Here is a 17,389-nt window from a genome sequence, read left to right on the forward strand (position 1 = left end):
CAAAGCAGAGCAAAACAAAAATTTATGCAATAGATACACACCATATTCACAACATATGCAATCTTCTACGATTACTACTACTCCCCCTTTTGTCATCAAGGGAGGAAATCTTATCAAATGCAAATGTGCAACTTAAAACCTGCAACAAACTGTTAATGCAAAGTTCAAACATTTAAATAACTGAAATTAAAAGCAACAGTTGTTAAATGGTTTACAGTCATCCGAGACATAATAAAAAAAAGTCCAAAAGTAAAAATAAGAGTTTTTATGAGACAAAAGTAAACAGAAGACTGCAGCATCATGAGCTCATTTCAGGCATCCGAACTATCATCTTCAGAAATAACATCTTCTTCAGGATCCGTGGCAGCATTTTCATCTTCTTGGAGGTTATCAATGAATTTCAAGAAGACTGCCACTCTATCTCTGGATTTCCTGAGGAAGTTTTCATGCTTAGTGGCAAGTTTCCTCTGCTCTTTACTCATAGCAATTAGATGGTTTGACTAAGAGACAAACTCTTGCATCACATCCTTAACAACTTTATACAAAATAGTTTCGTATCCAGTGGAGGCTGAAGTACCTAAGGCGGATGGAGGAGGGGACTCTTCTGGTTCATAGTCATCATCATCATCATCATCAAAAATCACCTTTTCTGTTCGAGTTGGTCCCTTTTTTTGTTGTTTCACTGAACCACCTCCTTTTATATATGAGTGTTTATTTTCATATGACTCATTTGATAGGTCAACACCAAAATGTTCAAAGATACAGGTTAAGAACATGTTATAAGGAAGAGCTTTATCTTTCTCACTTCTAACACAATCAAACATATACCTTACCATTAAGTAAGCAAAAAAAATTTCAGTTTTTGTGAGAATAGTATACAAAACCAGAGTATCAGTGTAAGACACTCTTTGATATGAGCCACTCTGAGGAAGGATGATATGGTTCACTATACGGTACAAATGAGCACGAGTGTAACCCAGGGCTTTGTGAGTTGGAGTGATGCCATCAATCAAAGAGATATGTTCACATATATAGGCCAGAGCATCATTGTAAGAGAGACCTACCCCTTCATCCCACTTACCAGATGTGTAGACACAAGCACCAACATCAGTGTATTTCAGAGAATCACGAATGGTTTCATTATTCAGAACTATGTCACAGCTTTTTACATAAGAATGAACATTGCCTTCATGATAAGTCATATTTGCAAAAAACTCCTTGACTAAATCAGGATAAACTGGTTTTTTTATTTTAAAAATATGGTTTCAGTCACGAAATTCAAAATTTTCAGCAAAAGTGAAACCTTTCTTTTTCAGATTTGGTAAATCAACAAAAAAGGTGGGACATATGGTACGGTGAGTAATGACACCTTCATAGAAATCATTATTCATGGCAGATCAAAAACGGTGAGGATTGTAGTTTGAGTGGGAGGTCATGAAGTGTGATTTGTGTGCAAAAAGGTCAATGGAAGGCTCTTTAACAGATTTGAGAGGGATTCGAGTATTACTTCTTTGAGGATGAGAGGGAGCAGACCTAGGCTTAGGTCGTGATGGCTCAGGAGCAGGTTCCTCATTGGCATGGCGCTTCCTTTTCGATGTGCTAGGTTTGGAAGGAGTCTCCTTTGGTGGAGTAGTCGGCTTGGCAGAAGACGGGAACCGTGGTGTGGTTTTGGTTCTTACCATTGGATCAGTACGAGGAGGAGAGGTAGGAGGAGAAGGAAATGGAGTGAACGTGCGATCCCTGGTGCGAGTAGAGGGTTTAGGTTTCTCAAGGAGTCTAAGGATTAGTTCACGAAAAGGCTTTGCAAAAATGGTTTTCTTCCTCATTAGGGTGAACTTTGGTTTTGAATGAAGAGAAGCACTAATGGTAGTGGGGAAGAAACGAAGGGTTAGTGGAAGGCTTTATGAAGAGAGAGGTATGGTAACTGCCACAAGGAAATAGGTTTCTTGAAACCATGCTACTGCATCACCCTTGACTAGACTTTGAAAAGACTTGACATCACAAAAAGATGATTTGCTTTTTATTTAAAAATAAAAGTAAAACAAATTAATTTAAAATTGAAACCTTTTTACTAAAAGACAAAATAATAATAAAAAATGACATGTGTACAATGTAACACTCATTTGGGCCCAAAGATGGTAGTATTTAAGGAAACATATTGGACTACACAGAATTTGAATTTGAGGGTTGGCCCAGATGATTCAGCACGTGCATTAGAGCCCAGAAAATGAAGTTCAGAAAGATGGTTCTTCATTTGCCCAGAATTGTCTCATCCCAACTTGAGAGACAAAAACTTCAACAAACACATCAGCAATGCGCAAATAATGAATCATGACTTAAAATCCCTAGATCACTCCTAAGCTTGCAAAATCTGTCTTCAGCTAGTTATTTGGTAAAAATATCTGCTAATTGATCTTCTGATTTAACAAATTGAATGCTAATATTTCCTTTTTGAACATGTTCTCTAATATATGGAGTGAAATCTCACCTCAATATGTTTAGTTCTAGAGTGCAAAACAGGATTTTTAGAAATATTTATGGCACTCATATTGTCATATAACAAGGAAATATTTTCAGCATTTAATTTATAATTAGCAAGTTGTATTTTCAACCAAATAAGCTGAGAGTAACATGAAGAAGCAGCAATATACTCAGCCTCTGCAATGGACAAGGCCACTGTGGACTGCTTCTTACTAGACCAGACGTTTAGGGACTTCCCAAGAAAATAGCATATGCCTGATGTACTCCTTCTATCCACTCTATCTCTAGCAAAGTCTGCATCACAATAACCAACTGCAAAAAACTCATTAATCTTAGGATACCATAAACCAAAATTTGATGTGCTATGAACATATCTAATAATTCTTTTAACTGCAGAAAGATGTGATTCTTTTAGTTTAGATTGGAATCTTGAACACATTCCAACACTTTGCACAATGTCAGGTCTAGAGGAAGTTAGGTACATAAGAGATCCAATCATTCCTCTATACCTAGTCTCATCAACATTGCAAATATTGATGAACATATTGAAGATCGAGTGATACTAGCGCCAACATTGCAAATAATTGATGAGATTAACAACTACATAATGAGCATAAACCCTACTGAAGCACAAACATATTACAGCTCAGACAAGGTATGCCCAACAGAATCCAACAATGACTTATTAGCATTCATACACACACCTAAATTCCTAAACACAATTAGATGTTCAGGGGTTCCAAATCATGAGTTGACATGAAAGGTTGGAACCCCTATAATGTTATTGAGGAATATAGACCATTTTGCAGGATTGTGCAATAGTACACGATTGGTTATCACTAAGCTTTGGAAACACATCACAGAAGCATGTAGCAAGGTTGGGAAGAACAAAGGTCAGAAAGTGTTTATTCCTAGGATGACTCTAAGCCCGTCAGATCACCAAATACCATTCAAGTTCCAACGGAGACAGTTTTCCATAATGGTGTCTTACGCAATGACTATAAATAAGAGCTAAGGGCAATCATTGTCAAAGGTTGGTTTATTATTCAAAAAGCCTGTTTTTATTTAGAAATGTTTGTTGAAGAGGGCATCTTACAACAAGAAAGTTGCTTAACTCCGTGTTAATTTTGGATTAAATCGAAGCAAAATCATCGCAACAAATAGGTACTCCTTTTGCTCCAATATAAACTATTTAATTATGCAATCTTTAGACATATTTATCATATTTAAGCAACTATTTAAGCAACTATCTTAGGCATGTATCACTTAAATATTAATTTGATATGACAGATTTTACCTGGTAGAACGATTACCCTTAAAATTTGGAATCTCCTGACATCCTATCCCAAATGACCTGAAATAACCAATAATCATTAGCCAAAAACTAGCCATGAAGTGTCTTAAAAAATTTATTAGTTTACAACCATAGCCTTATTAATTAATAAGCAATCTGAAGCAACCACATATCCTTTTCTTAATCTTCTATCAGCAGGCGTCAAATTCAATAGTAGCGAAGCTTCTAAATGTTGTGTAATAGAAAATACAGTAGAGAGCTTGGTGCAACTCAATTTTGAATCTCATGTATAACCATGAACCATTGGAATCATATAATCCATGTAGCAGTACTACTTAGAAATATTAAGATAGGCATTTAGATTACTCCGGGGATTTGGGTCTCCAAGTCCGTATTCTATCAATTACACAAATATCTTATGCTGGCGGGTTCCCAAATATTATGTAGAAGTCACACCTAAAAGTCAATTAATGTTCATTTGGGATTTTTGACATAACAATTTCATTTATCCGGTATTTAGTTATGGTTTTAGATATTAGATTATTATATTGGTACAGCTGCATAAGGTGAAACTGCTTAATAGCTTTACTTATTACCAAGTAGTTTCCGAAGTATAGCTCCCACTAGCGGAACCGTATCAACTTTAATTCTCTAGGAGAAAATAAATAAGCATTTATAAATATAGTGTTTATCTTCCACAACTTCAAGTGGAAAATCATACCACGGTCTCCAGCAATAGCTAAGATAAAGACATTGCTTTTGTGTATATGATCTTTGTAAAAAAGGTCCCTTTCTTGTTAAATAACCCATGCTCTCGAAATGCTGTTGTGAGTTGCAAGATAAGTTTTACTGGTATAGTACCTACCAATTGTAATTATTTCATCCAACAGTCAGTTACATTAGTCTATTAACAAGTAAATGATAATTTACTTAAACCATAAAATACACTCTTTTTGTATACAACATGTACCAAACCTATTCCAGGCCAATAAGGTTATGATCTATATATCCGAATTGTATATAGGAGCAAAATTAGGTACATCCACAAAGAACTTATAGCTGTTCATAGCATTACAAGCCAAATATGGTATCAAAAAAAGTAGAAACATTCTCCCTTGCAGTCAATCTCAACTTAACTAACCTTTCTAACAAATTAGGCAATTTAGTGGATAAATAGAAGCACTTACAGAGATTATTTTAGAACAATATTTTTAACAAATATGCATCCATCATGTCCTCAGCTGAAATCAAAGTATTTAACCATGACAACACATATGGTTGACGAGATGAAAAAGGATAAGCTGCAGCCAACATTGCACCCAAAGGAACAACAAGGACATTCATAGCATGTCCAGGATCTACCTGTTTGATAAGTTACCAAATTCAGTACTGTAACAGTAATTATGCAGTGTTATTTAATAAACAAATATGCTCCCATTAGCAGAACTGTATCAACTTTAATCACAAAAGCTTTTGCTTGTAACGCCACACAAATTCCAAATTTCTAAACAGAATGAATACATATATTTGCTTTAAGAAGCCAAAACGTGATATGAAATGTTAACCGTTCAGAACATAAGCTAATTCATTGTCCATCATATCTTTATATACTTGATTCCACCTTTCTCGATATATTATCTGAATCTATTACTTTGGCTAAAAGAGGGGAAAAATCACACCAAATGTATAAAGGTGAATACATTACTTCAATATTTGATTCACATATTCTGGCTCATTTTTATTGATATGATTTCCAAAACTTATTTCACCTGATAGATCGTTCTTCCAACTACACTTACAGCAACCATGTTCAAAGGATGAAAATTCCTCAACACCGGAGGACTTAATCAGAACTCCAATACTCATCTTATCACACAATAGATACATTGCCATTTAAATAAGGGCTGATTAAGAGAATAAAGAGGAGAACACATTGCAAATTATAATTAAACTTAGCCAAGATCTGAGATTGTTGATTTGTAAAATATTTACTATGATCATTGATGAGTACTTTTGTCCCCCCCCCCTCCCTTTTCATTGTTGAACTAGATACCAAATAGTAGTTGCAGTACATTAGGTATATCACTCGGGTTTAGCAATTTTTTTTGGGCAAAAATGGTTGTTGGTGGTGATAATTTGAACTACTAATTACAGCTAAATGCCTTCTGATTGGTTAGTATGTATTAAATGACTCTCTTTTTCATTGGTTGGTGCACATTAAATGTCACTCTCTTAAATTTAATACTAATTACTAATGCAGAAAAAATTGATTTTAGAGAAGAGGACAAATAGGTCATTAACCTTTTGATCCACAGACATTTAAGTCCTCAAAGATTTGAAAATACATTTAAGTGTCTGACCTTTTCAAAATCTAGATATATTGATCCCTCATGTTCACTTGGGACTGTCAGACTCAACGAAAAAATCAAATATGACTTTTGTTGTACTGACCTAATTAATACGAATGCACACATAAGAGAGCTTTTAAAATTGAACAAATTAGACTCAGGAATCGATATGTCTACATTTTGAAGAGGTCGTAGGCTTAAATATAGTTTTAAAATTTCAAGAATTTAAATGACCGTGAACCAAAAAGTCAGGAATCGATTTGTCCTTTTCTCTTGATTTTATTAACTTAAATTGGTCTACAATTATATAAGTTGTTATAATGTAATGTTTTAGTATATTTTTCTTTGAGTGCTTACGTAATCCAATCAATTTTATTTGTAAGATTTAAAAAAAATAAAATAAAATATTAAATTATCCCATGTTAATTAATTAATTGTTAAATATAACGTAATCGCCATATGATTATTTGTTAACAAAACAATCAACTTGTGATATGTTTATATATAATTATTTCTAAATTTTTAAATTTTAATTTCTAATATTTTTGGTTTATTTATTTTAAATTTAATTATTTATATACAAATTTTTTTATATCTTCAAAATAAATTATAAATTAATTTTAAAAAGGTATTTTTTTAAAAGAAATAATTTTTTTAAAATAAATAAACATTTATTTTTTACCATCCAAGATATTAATTTAACGTAATTTATAAGTGTCCTATTCTATGATCATTCTTTAATAATGAAAAAGAGAATGAGTATTATTGTTTGTTAAAAAAATAGGAGAACTCCCGTTTAACATAAAATTTTTTACATAAACAGATAAAAATATTTGTGCAAATGCTTATAAACCAACACTTTGAAATTTGCATGCAATGTGAATCAAGTCATTTATAAAGTCAAATTTGTAAGTGTTGGTCAACCATAAGATTAATGTAGATGATTGATGAATGGATTTTTGACGGTTTAGAATTTCACAATTAAAATCTCGTTGAAGTATAGTCTCTAAACCAACAATAATCCTTTCATGCAAAAATTTGTTTGTCACAAGTACAAACCCCTAAAATCTATAAACCGAAGTATTTAAACCTTGGGTCGTCTCTCAAAGGACTTGCAGGGTAGTGTTCTTGTTATTGGTTATGGACTTGTTTATTTTGGGGTTTTGGATGAGGAATGTGAATAGTAAATGGTAGGAAAACTTTATTCACAAAATGGTCTTGGCAAGGTTTGGTTGTCAAGGGTCTTCATCAATATCACTAGCCACAAGTATGGTAGTTGCAAGGATTAATCCCACTTAGTCATCCTTAAATCGATTAACAAAGGAAAGTCAAGTGAGTTATATCAATCCTAGTCCATAAGTCCTAGCTTTCCACTAATTGGATTAATGAAGGCTAGAGTTAATGGCTATCAACTATCAATCAATTGGACACTAGTGACTCAAGAAATCCTAAGTTACCTTCTCAAGCCAAGAACATAAAATTCTAGTCTAACATTCTTCCAAACATTTAATCAAACACTTGGAAGGCACAAAAGAAAAGTATAGTCAATCACAACAAGAATGAATTCTAACTACAATTGAATGTAAAGAATTAACAACAACAATCAAGAAAATCACAATTATCATGAATTACCTCAAATTGCATTATTGAAAGAAAATAAAGAGAACAAGAGTATCTCAATTACAAAACCTAGAAACAAAATAAGAGAAATTACAACAAGAGAATAGGGATAGAGAGAAGAACCAAAGTGTAGCAATCATCAATTGAAGGTAGAAGTAGAAGGAGACTTGAATTAAACCTAGAACTATGAGATCCTAATCTAACCCTAATTCCTAATCCTAATTCTAGAGAGAAGGGAGAGTTTCTCTCTCTAACTCTAACTACTTCTAAAACTAAACTATGACTAATGAAAAGTATATTGATTCCTCTTCAATTCTTGGCTTAAATAGCATCAGAAATGAGTTGGATTGGGCCCACAAGGCTTCTAAAATCGCTGGCCACGTGTTGCATTAAGTGAGTCATATGCCACCAACAGCGCGTCCGCGTACCGTGCGCGTGCGCGCCCCTATGCGCGATGCAACTATGGCAAATATTATATCGTTTCGAAGCCCCGGATGTTAGCTTTCCAACCCAACTGGAACCGCATCATTTGGACCTCTGTAGCTCAAGTTATGGTCGTTTAAGTGCGAAGAGGTCAAGCTTGACAGCTTTTTGGTTCCATCATTTCTTCATGAGTTCTCACACTTTACATGCTTTTTCTTCATTCCCTTAATCCAATCTTTGCCTCCTAAATCTGAAATCACTTAACAAACATATCAAGGCATCTAATAGAATCAAGGTGAATTAAATTTAGCTATTTTAAGTCCTAAAAAGCATGTTTTCACTCTTAAGCACAATTAAGGGAGAAGTTATAAAACCATGCTATTTCATTGAATAAATGTGGGTAAAAGTTGATAAAATCCCCAAAAATCAATACAAGATAAACCCTACAAATGGGGTTTGTCAACCTCCCCACACTTAATCCAAGCATGTCCTCATGCTTAAGCCAAGAGAGAAACAAAGGGTATCAACATTTATTCCATGTAAATGAACTACATGCAACCTAAACTATATGCAACTAAATGCAAAATAGTTTTACCTACTTGGTTAAAAATAAATCAATCCTCCAAGTCATACGTGCACAAGTAGGGCCAAGATCATATAACGATTCATGAGTCCTACCAATTCGAATATCAAAATGAAGTTCAAGTAGACTTGCGAGAAGAACGCTCATGAAAGCCGGGAATCAAGGAATTGAGCATCGAACCCTCACCGGAAGTGTTTGCACTCTAGTCGCTCGGTGTTTGGGGTTGATTCTCTCAATTCTCCCCTAATCATGCTTTCCAAGATTTGTTTTTCTTCTAACAATCAACAATTATTCAATGCATGCATACATGTATCATGAGGTCTTTTCTTTAGGTTGTAATGGGGCTAGGGTCAAGGTAGGATCATATATGGCTAGTGGACTTAAGGATTTGAATCTTTGATTAACTTAAACTTTCCCACCTAACCTATATAATGACCTATACAATTAAGTACTAATCTAACTACCCATTCCTCACTTTTTCACATACTCATGCATTTTCTTTTCATTTCATAACACTTATGCATTGATTCTTATTGAGCTTCATTTTGGGGCATTTTGTCCCCTTTATTGCTCTTCTTTTTTTTTTTCTTTCTTTTTCTATATACATTTTTTTCTTTTCTTTTCTTTTTTTTTCTTTTTCACTTTTATTTCTTTTTCTTTTCATTTTTTTTTCTTTTTCTTTCAAACTATACACAAGAACATCAATGCATAAGGTCTATACATTTAATCAATACATGAGTATGTACCAATTCTCCAATATAAAAATACAAAACACAAACACCCTTTTATCCCAACCAATGTCCCAAAGTTTTCCCACTCTTGGATGACACTCACACTCACTAGCCTAAGCCAATCAAAGATCCAAATAAAGGACATTCATTATTTTCCGCTTTAAGGCTTGTAATGTGCTAAAATAAGAACAAGTGGGTTAAGCGTAGGCTCAAAATCGGCTAACAAAGGAGAGTAAAAGGTAAGGCTATTTGGATAAGTGAGCTAATGAAATGATGGCCTCAATCATATAAATGCATGAATACAAGGAATAATGGGACATATAGATTCAAACAAATCAAAGATTACAATCATAGAAAGAGAACAATTACACGCAAGAAGGAGAATAAGTGGTTATAAGATGTAACCACACCATTAGGCTCAAATCTCACAGGCTTGTGTTCTTAGCTCAAAACCATGTTCCAAAATAAATTCCTTCAAGCAAGTTCAACAAAAATTTCAAATTGGTAGGGTGCCCTAAAAACATAGTTTTTTTTTTTTTGGAAAAGAAATCATCACCATAACCAAGTAGTCCTAATATGAAAGAAGTGGTAAGAATATGTACAAATTCTACTAACATGCAACCTATCATGCAATGCAATAGCTACTCTAACAAAGAAAAAAAAATTGGTGTTGAAAAGGAAATTGTTACCCATGGGGATCGGTCGAATGACCTCCCCACACTTGAAGATTGCACCGTCCTCGGTGCATGCAAAGAAGAGCAAGGTGAATGGGTTGCTACAATTGATGAGCTTCTTCGAAAGGTTGTGCGGATGACTTGTTCGTTTCCCCATTTAAAAGCTTTTTCGTTTCCTCCTTTCTTGGTGGCCAGCCTAAAAGGAGAGAAAAAGAAAGAAAATTAAGCCTATAACAAAGATATCAAAGTAAATAGAACATAGGCGGGGGCTAATGCCAAATAAGAGTATGATTCTCTACTACATGCTAGCTACAACATGTGAGTGAGAAATCAATATAAGCAAAAGGCATATCAACTGATACTTGATGCAAGAGTAAAGTTAAAGCATGGCGAGTATATTGAGCATCAAGATCAAATAAGAATTGACACAAACAAGATTAGTGATACGCATGAAAGCATTTGATTCTATCCTAACTCAATTATGAAGCGGTACAAGAAAAAAAACAAAGGGTAATGAATTAGGAAGGACTAAAGCACTAATCTTGTGTGTTGACAAATATTACAATTAATGTAACAAGTCATGAAGCACCAAAACAAATGCAAGAAATTCTCAACAATTGAGTGAGAGAATTCAACACCATTATTAAAATGAGAAATTTAGAAAAGAAAATGGGAACAAATAGAATTAAAATGCAAAGAATAAAAGTATGCAAATGTAATAGACAAAAGGAAATGGAAGAAGAGAAAGAAAAAAAAAATTTTTTTATATTTTTAAATTTTTTTTTTAGTATTTTATTTATTTATTTATTTATTATTATATATTTTTTTTTATTATTAATTTTTTTTTATTTACATTAAAAGAGAAAAGAAAAAAAAATCTTTCAAGAGAGGAAGAAGAAAAAAAATGAGAAAGAAAGAAGAAGAGAAGAGGAAAGAAGAAGGAGAAAGGAGGAAGGAGAAAAGCAACGAGCAAATCCGCGCGCGCGCACAGCGCGCTTACGCGTGGATGCAGCAGGGACGATCCGCGCGCACGCGCACAGCGCGCTTACGCGTGGATGAGCTTGTGCTCCCAGCACAATGCTGGCACAACGCGCGCACAACTCTCTGGTTTTTGTACCAGAAGTTGCGGAAGTGCAATGTGCACGCGCGCGCACAGCGTGCTAACGCGCCGATGCCTTTTTTTTTTTTTTGCCCAAAAAGCAGAAAAAATGCCCAAGAGCTCCCTATAATGTCCAAAACTCTTCTTTATTCAATCAGATATCAAACAATTCACAAAAATGCAATTTGATTTTAGGATCTATTCATCTACTACTAATGAATACAACATACTAACAACCAATCTTTACAAACAAATCAATATGAAATGAAAATCTACCTACAATGGCAACTCAAATCACTTATTAAACAAAACTAAAAGAGGATGGAAAGAGTTTACCATGGTGGGGTGTCTCCCACCTAGCACTTTTAGTTTAAGTCCTTAAGTTGGACATTTTGAGGGGCTCATTGTCATGGTGGCTTATGTTTGTACTCATCCTTGAATCTCCAAGGATCTTTGCCTCTCAATTGGTTGACAGAATATCCAACCGTCTTCACCAAGCTTGGGCAAAGTTCAACCCAAGATATGAGTCCCCATAGTTGGTCTTCATTCAGCGAGCCGGGATCCCATATCTTATCTTCGCACCCGTCTTCAATTTGATCTTCATACTTTTTCTTTCCGGGTGGTTGACATATAGAATTCTCTTTAGCACACCTAGCCTTCCGTCGAGACCCATGCAAAGTGGTATTCTTCCAATCATCGTTCCTATACCTTGAAGCTTTGACCTTAATGAGCCTAATTCCTAACTCGCAACCACTACACAACTCATTCTTGCTTTTAATTCCACAAAGAGCTCTAAGTTGTCCATCCGTTTCAATCAAACCATATTCAAGCGAGAAATTAAAGCTTATGGATAAGAATTTTACCCACTTGAATGTTGTGTTGGATGGTGACTCGGGAAGGGAGACCTCCCCACACTTAGACAATGCAAGGTCTACTTCCTTGTGCTCTTCTTTGTGTATTTCCACCTCTTTGCGAGCTTCCTTGATTTCAACCTTTCCCCTTTTATCACATAGCTTGGTGTTGTCTTCAAGAACTTTGATTTCTTGCCTAATGGGAGGTGGTTCAATTTTGGATAGAAATTCATTGATGAATAAATCCATTTCTTGGTCAACCTCTTCATATTCTTCAATTTCGATATACACCATGCCAACGTTTTCCTCTTGGTAGCTCTCTTTCTCATTGCTCACCAAGGGTATGGGAGGTTGTGCACACTCTTTTATACTTTCAACTCCATGTCCAATGGGAGAGGATTCCATTGTAGAGAGAAATTCATCCATGATTGAATCCATCTCTTGATAAGCCTCTTCCAAGTCTCCAACGATGATATGCCTTGGGGGTTGCGCACCTTCTTCAACTTCAATATCAAGCTCCTTGGAAGAGTGCTCCATGAGACTACATTCCCTTGGACTTTCAACATCTCCTAAATCTTCAACCACTTCTTCCTTTTCTTCAATGATTATAGGTTCCTCTAGTTGCTCCAATACAAAATTTGACTCCTCTTTCTCCACCAAATTTTCCAATTTCTCCTTCATACTTTGCTCTTCTTTTGACTTTTCACATGTGGTCACGGAAGTACCTTGAGTATTCAAGCATTGGTGGGCTAAAGTGTGCACCACCTTGGTCAAATTGGTCACAAACTCAAGTGTATCCCGCTTCATGGCTTCTTGTCCTTGGAGTAACAAAGTGAGAGGATCGTCTATTGGGGCTTGGGGTGAATAGGAAGGTTCATTATTTTGGAGGGAGGGTTCATGGTAGGAAGGTGGTTCTTCTTGGTAAAGGTATGGAGATGATGAGTATTGAGGTGGTTCTTGGGAGTAATCTTGATATGGTTGTGGTGATTCTAGAGGTTCTTGCTCATAATGGCCATAAAAATATGGTATGGATGATTGGTTATATGATGGATATGGATCATAGGGTGGTGCTTGGTGATGAAAGGCTTGTGAGAATGGTTGAGGTTCATGTTGAGGATGAGATTCATAGGCATATGATGGTGGTTGTTGAGTGTCACAAAAAGAATCATCATAGCCGCTAAGTTGGCATGCATTAGGATGGAAATTATACCTATAAGTATCCGGAGGTTGTTGCCAATAGGAGTGATCAATTCCTTGAGGCTCTTCCCATCTTTGTTGGTTCCATCCATGGTACATGTTGCCATTAAAGTCCACATTTCCTACAACACACTTAGAACCAAACTCAAAGCCAAAGTGGTGAGAATTCATAATGAGAGAGCAAAATAAAACTAACAAAAATTAAGAAACAACAAAAGATAAACCTATTCACAATATTCACATATGTACAATAACCAATAACATAACACCATTGCAAACCCCCGGCAACGGCGCCATTTTGATGAATGGATTTTTGACGGTTTAGAATTTCACAATTAAAATCTCGTTGAAGTATAGTCTCTAAACCAACAATAATCCTTTCATGCAAAAATTTGTTTGTCACAAGTACAAACCCCTAAAATCTATAAACCGAAGTATTTAAACCTTGGGTCGTCTCTCAAAGGACTTGCAGGGTAGTGTTCTTGTTATTGGTTATGGACTTGTTTATTTTGGGGTTTTGGATGAGGAATGTGAATAGTAAATGGTAGGAAAACTTTATTCACAAAATGGTCTTGGCAAGGTTTGGTTGTCAAGGGTCTTCATCAATATCACTAGCCACAAGTATGGTAGTTGCAAGGATTAATCCCACTTAGTCATCCTTAAATCGATTAACAAAGGAAAGTCAAGTGAGTTATATCAATCCTAGTCCATAAGTCCTAGCTTTCCACTAATTGGATTAATGAAGGCTAGAGTTAATGGCTATCAACTATCAATCAATTGGACACTAGTGACTCAAGAAATCCTAAGTTACCTTCTCAAGCCAAGAACATAAAATTCTAGTCTAACATTCTTCCAAGCATTTAATCAAACACTTGGAAGGCACAAAAGAAAAGTATAGTCAATCACAACAAGAATGAATTCTAACTACAATTGAATGTAAAGAATTAACAACAACAATCAAGAAAATTACAATTATCATGAATTACCTCAAATTGCATTATTGAAAAAAAATAAAGAGAACAAGAGTATCTCAATTACAAAACCTAGAAACAAAATAAGAGAAATTACAACAAGAGAATAGGGATAGAGAGAAGAACCAAAGTGTAGCAATCATCAATTGAAGGTAGAAGTAGAAGGAGACTTGAATTAAACCTAGAACTATGAGATCCTAATCTAACCCTAATTCCTAATCCTAATTCTAGAGAGAAGGGAGAGTTTCTCTCTCTAACTCTAACTACTTCTAAAACTAAACTATGACTAATGAAAAGTATATTGATTCCTCTTCAATTCTTGGCTTAAATAGCATCAGAAATGAGTTGGATTGGGCCCACAAGGCTTCTAAAATCGCTGGCCACGTGTTGCATTAAGTGAGTCATATGCCACCAACGGCGCGTCCGCGTACCGTGCGCGTGCGCGCCCCTATGCGCGATGCAACTATGGCAAATCTTATATCGTTTCGAAGCCCCGGATGTTAGCTTTCCAACCCAACTAGAACCGCATCATTTGGACCTCTGTAGCTCAAGTTATGGTCGTTTAAGTGCGAAGAGGTCAGGCTTGACAGCTTTTTGGTTCCATCATTTCTTCATGAGTTCTCAAACTTTACATGCTTTTTCTTCATTCCCTTAATCCAATCTTTGCCTCCTAAATCTGAAATCACTTAACAAACATATCAAGGCATCTAATAGAATCAAGGTGAATTAAATTTAGCTATTTTAAGTCCTAAAAAGCATGTTTTCACTCTTAAGCACAATTAAGGGAGAAGTTATAAAACCATGATATTTCATTGAATAAATGTGGGTAAAAGTTGATAAAATCCCCAAAAATCAATACAAGATAAACCCTACAAATGGGGTTTGTCAATGATCTACAACATTGTAAAATAAAGCTCCTCATTCTTTGCATTACTTAAAGAAAAAATGTCTTGACTTGGGAATATTTTTTTAAGTTTATTTGGTGTTAATATCTTAGGAAGTTAGGTATATAAATAATGTCATTTATAATTCAATAACCTCTTAAATTTAGTTATTATTATAGTTTCTACATCACCTCAATGTAGGTATCATATATTAATGATTAAATAATATTATTTTTAGGACATTTTAGTGTTAATAAATAAAATTATATTTTAGTATATATTTTGTTATTTTTTGTATTCGTTATTTATTATATATTTTTAAATAATATTTTATTTTTCTGATTAACAAAAATATCATAAGACAACGACTTTTGAAAAAGATTTAAAATATTCGAAGAGACTATTTTAGAATTTTTAAAATTTTTCAGGTACTGTTTTGGAATTTATTAAAATTTTTTGAAGATTGTTTGTATTTCATTATGGGAATTGATTTGTCTAGAATGCACACATAGACACGTGTGCAAGTTAACACTCCACACCAGTAGCTACTGTTAGTGACTAACGGAAGGGAACTGTATTGTCTACGAAAATAAACGTTGGAATTGTTTTGTATATTTAAAACTTGAGGGACTAAAGATTTCGACTTAAAAAACATCGATAACTAATTTGAATAATTACTCTTACAAATAAAACCACCACAAAATTAATTTTCGTTACTATTTAATGAATTTTTTAACAAAAGGATCGTATTGTCCCAAAATAAAAAAAGTTGAGGGTCAAAGTGTCTTATTTTTTTTTCACAGAGATCGTCTTATCTTTTGTAAAAATAGACAATGACCAAATTGAATGTTTACTCATAAAATAAATCTTATCTTAGTTAAAACAAATATTAAATTTACTTGTAAGATATCATATATGAAAAGCTAGACATAAAAAAATTTAACAGGATATACATGTGTGTGGCCCTTTTGTTTTGAGACAAACATTTTAGAATAAAAAAATTAAATTATATATTTAATTTTGATGCACTGTAAATATAAAAATAAGTTTATATGTTTATCTAATTATGTATTATCATATTAATAAAAATAACAATTTTTTATTGATTATGTGAATAATCATCCAAAAGAATAAATATAATTAAACAATAGTGTAAAACGATTTATATTATCAATACATTTAAATTAATTTCTTAACTCTTATCATATAAATTTTGATGCTCCATTTATTTGTCTTTCATCGCTTTAACATTTCTTTTTTCAGGCCTGCTACACATAAAGTTTTTTTGGCTTACAAGTTCTACAAGTTGGCCCAAACCCAACAAAAATCACGCGCACCACACTCCCCACACTTGAGCGTAAAAACCACATGCGTTACTTAACCGTTTCGTTTTTCCAAAGCGCGCTCATTATGAAAGACTCTTCCTCTTCATCCTCAATCAATACCGAGACCCTCGAGATTCAAGCCACGTTTGAAACCAAACAAAGCTCTGAAGAAACCGTCTAAATCCTCGCGAAAAGTAGAAGAAATCAAGAAGAAAACATACAAATCTCCATCAAAAAACACTAAAAAGAATGAACAAACATTATTCAAGGTACTATTTCATTTTTCTTATAGGTTTTTCACATTTCTGTTTCTGATTTCGAAATCGAAGCACTATATCGTCGTATTTCTCTCTCTGTTTCACTGTTCTTGGTTTAGATCTCATATTACTGTTCTGATGAAACTCTTCAAGTCGTTTACGCTGTTTTACGTACTTCTAGTGAAATAATTTTTGGGTGTATACATATAAACTCTGTTTTGTGCATGTTTGGATTTTTTAAGTAGGTTTGTATACATATAAACTCTGTATGGCACATTTCTGGGTGTATATATCGGACTTTGAATGTGACTGATGCTTCTAGTGGCATTTTGAGCTTAAATATCATTTTGAACTCATATAATGTCATGTAATCCAAAAAAAAATTAGAGGTGTATGGGACTGATATATATATTGAGAGTATTAAAGTGTAAATGGTGCTGTTCTAATTGTGCTTGACCTTGTAGTGTCATTTTATGCATGTTTGGTTGAGTTGAATATGATTTTGAACTCATTTAATTTCGTTTAATTAAAAAAATGTGTATAGGACTGGATTTGGGTGTATGTGGCTGGTATTTGGGTGTACGTGACTGGTATTTGGGTTTATGTCTCTGATATTTGGGTGTATTTTTTATATATTGACAGTATTTCTTT

This window comes from Arachis ipaensis, chromosome B3 (genome assembly GCF_059453495.1).
Source record: "Arachis ipaensis isolate K30076 ecotype BB chromosome B3, ASM5945349v1, whole genome shotgun sequence".
Classification (NCBI taxonomy): domain Eukaryota; kingdom Viridiplantae; phylum Streptophyta; class Magnoliopsida; order Fabales; family Fabaceae; genus Arachis; species Arachis ipaensis.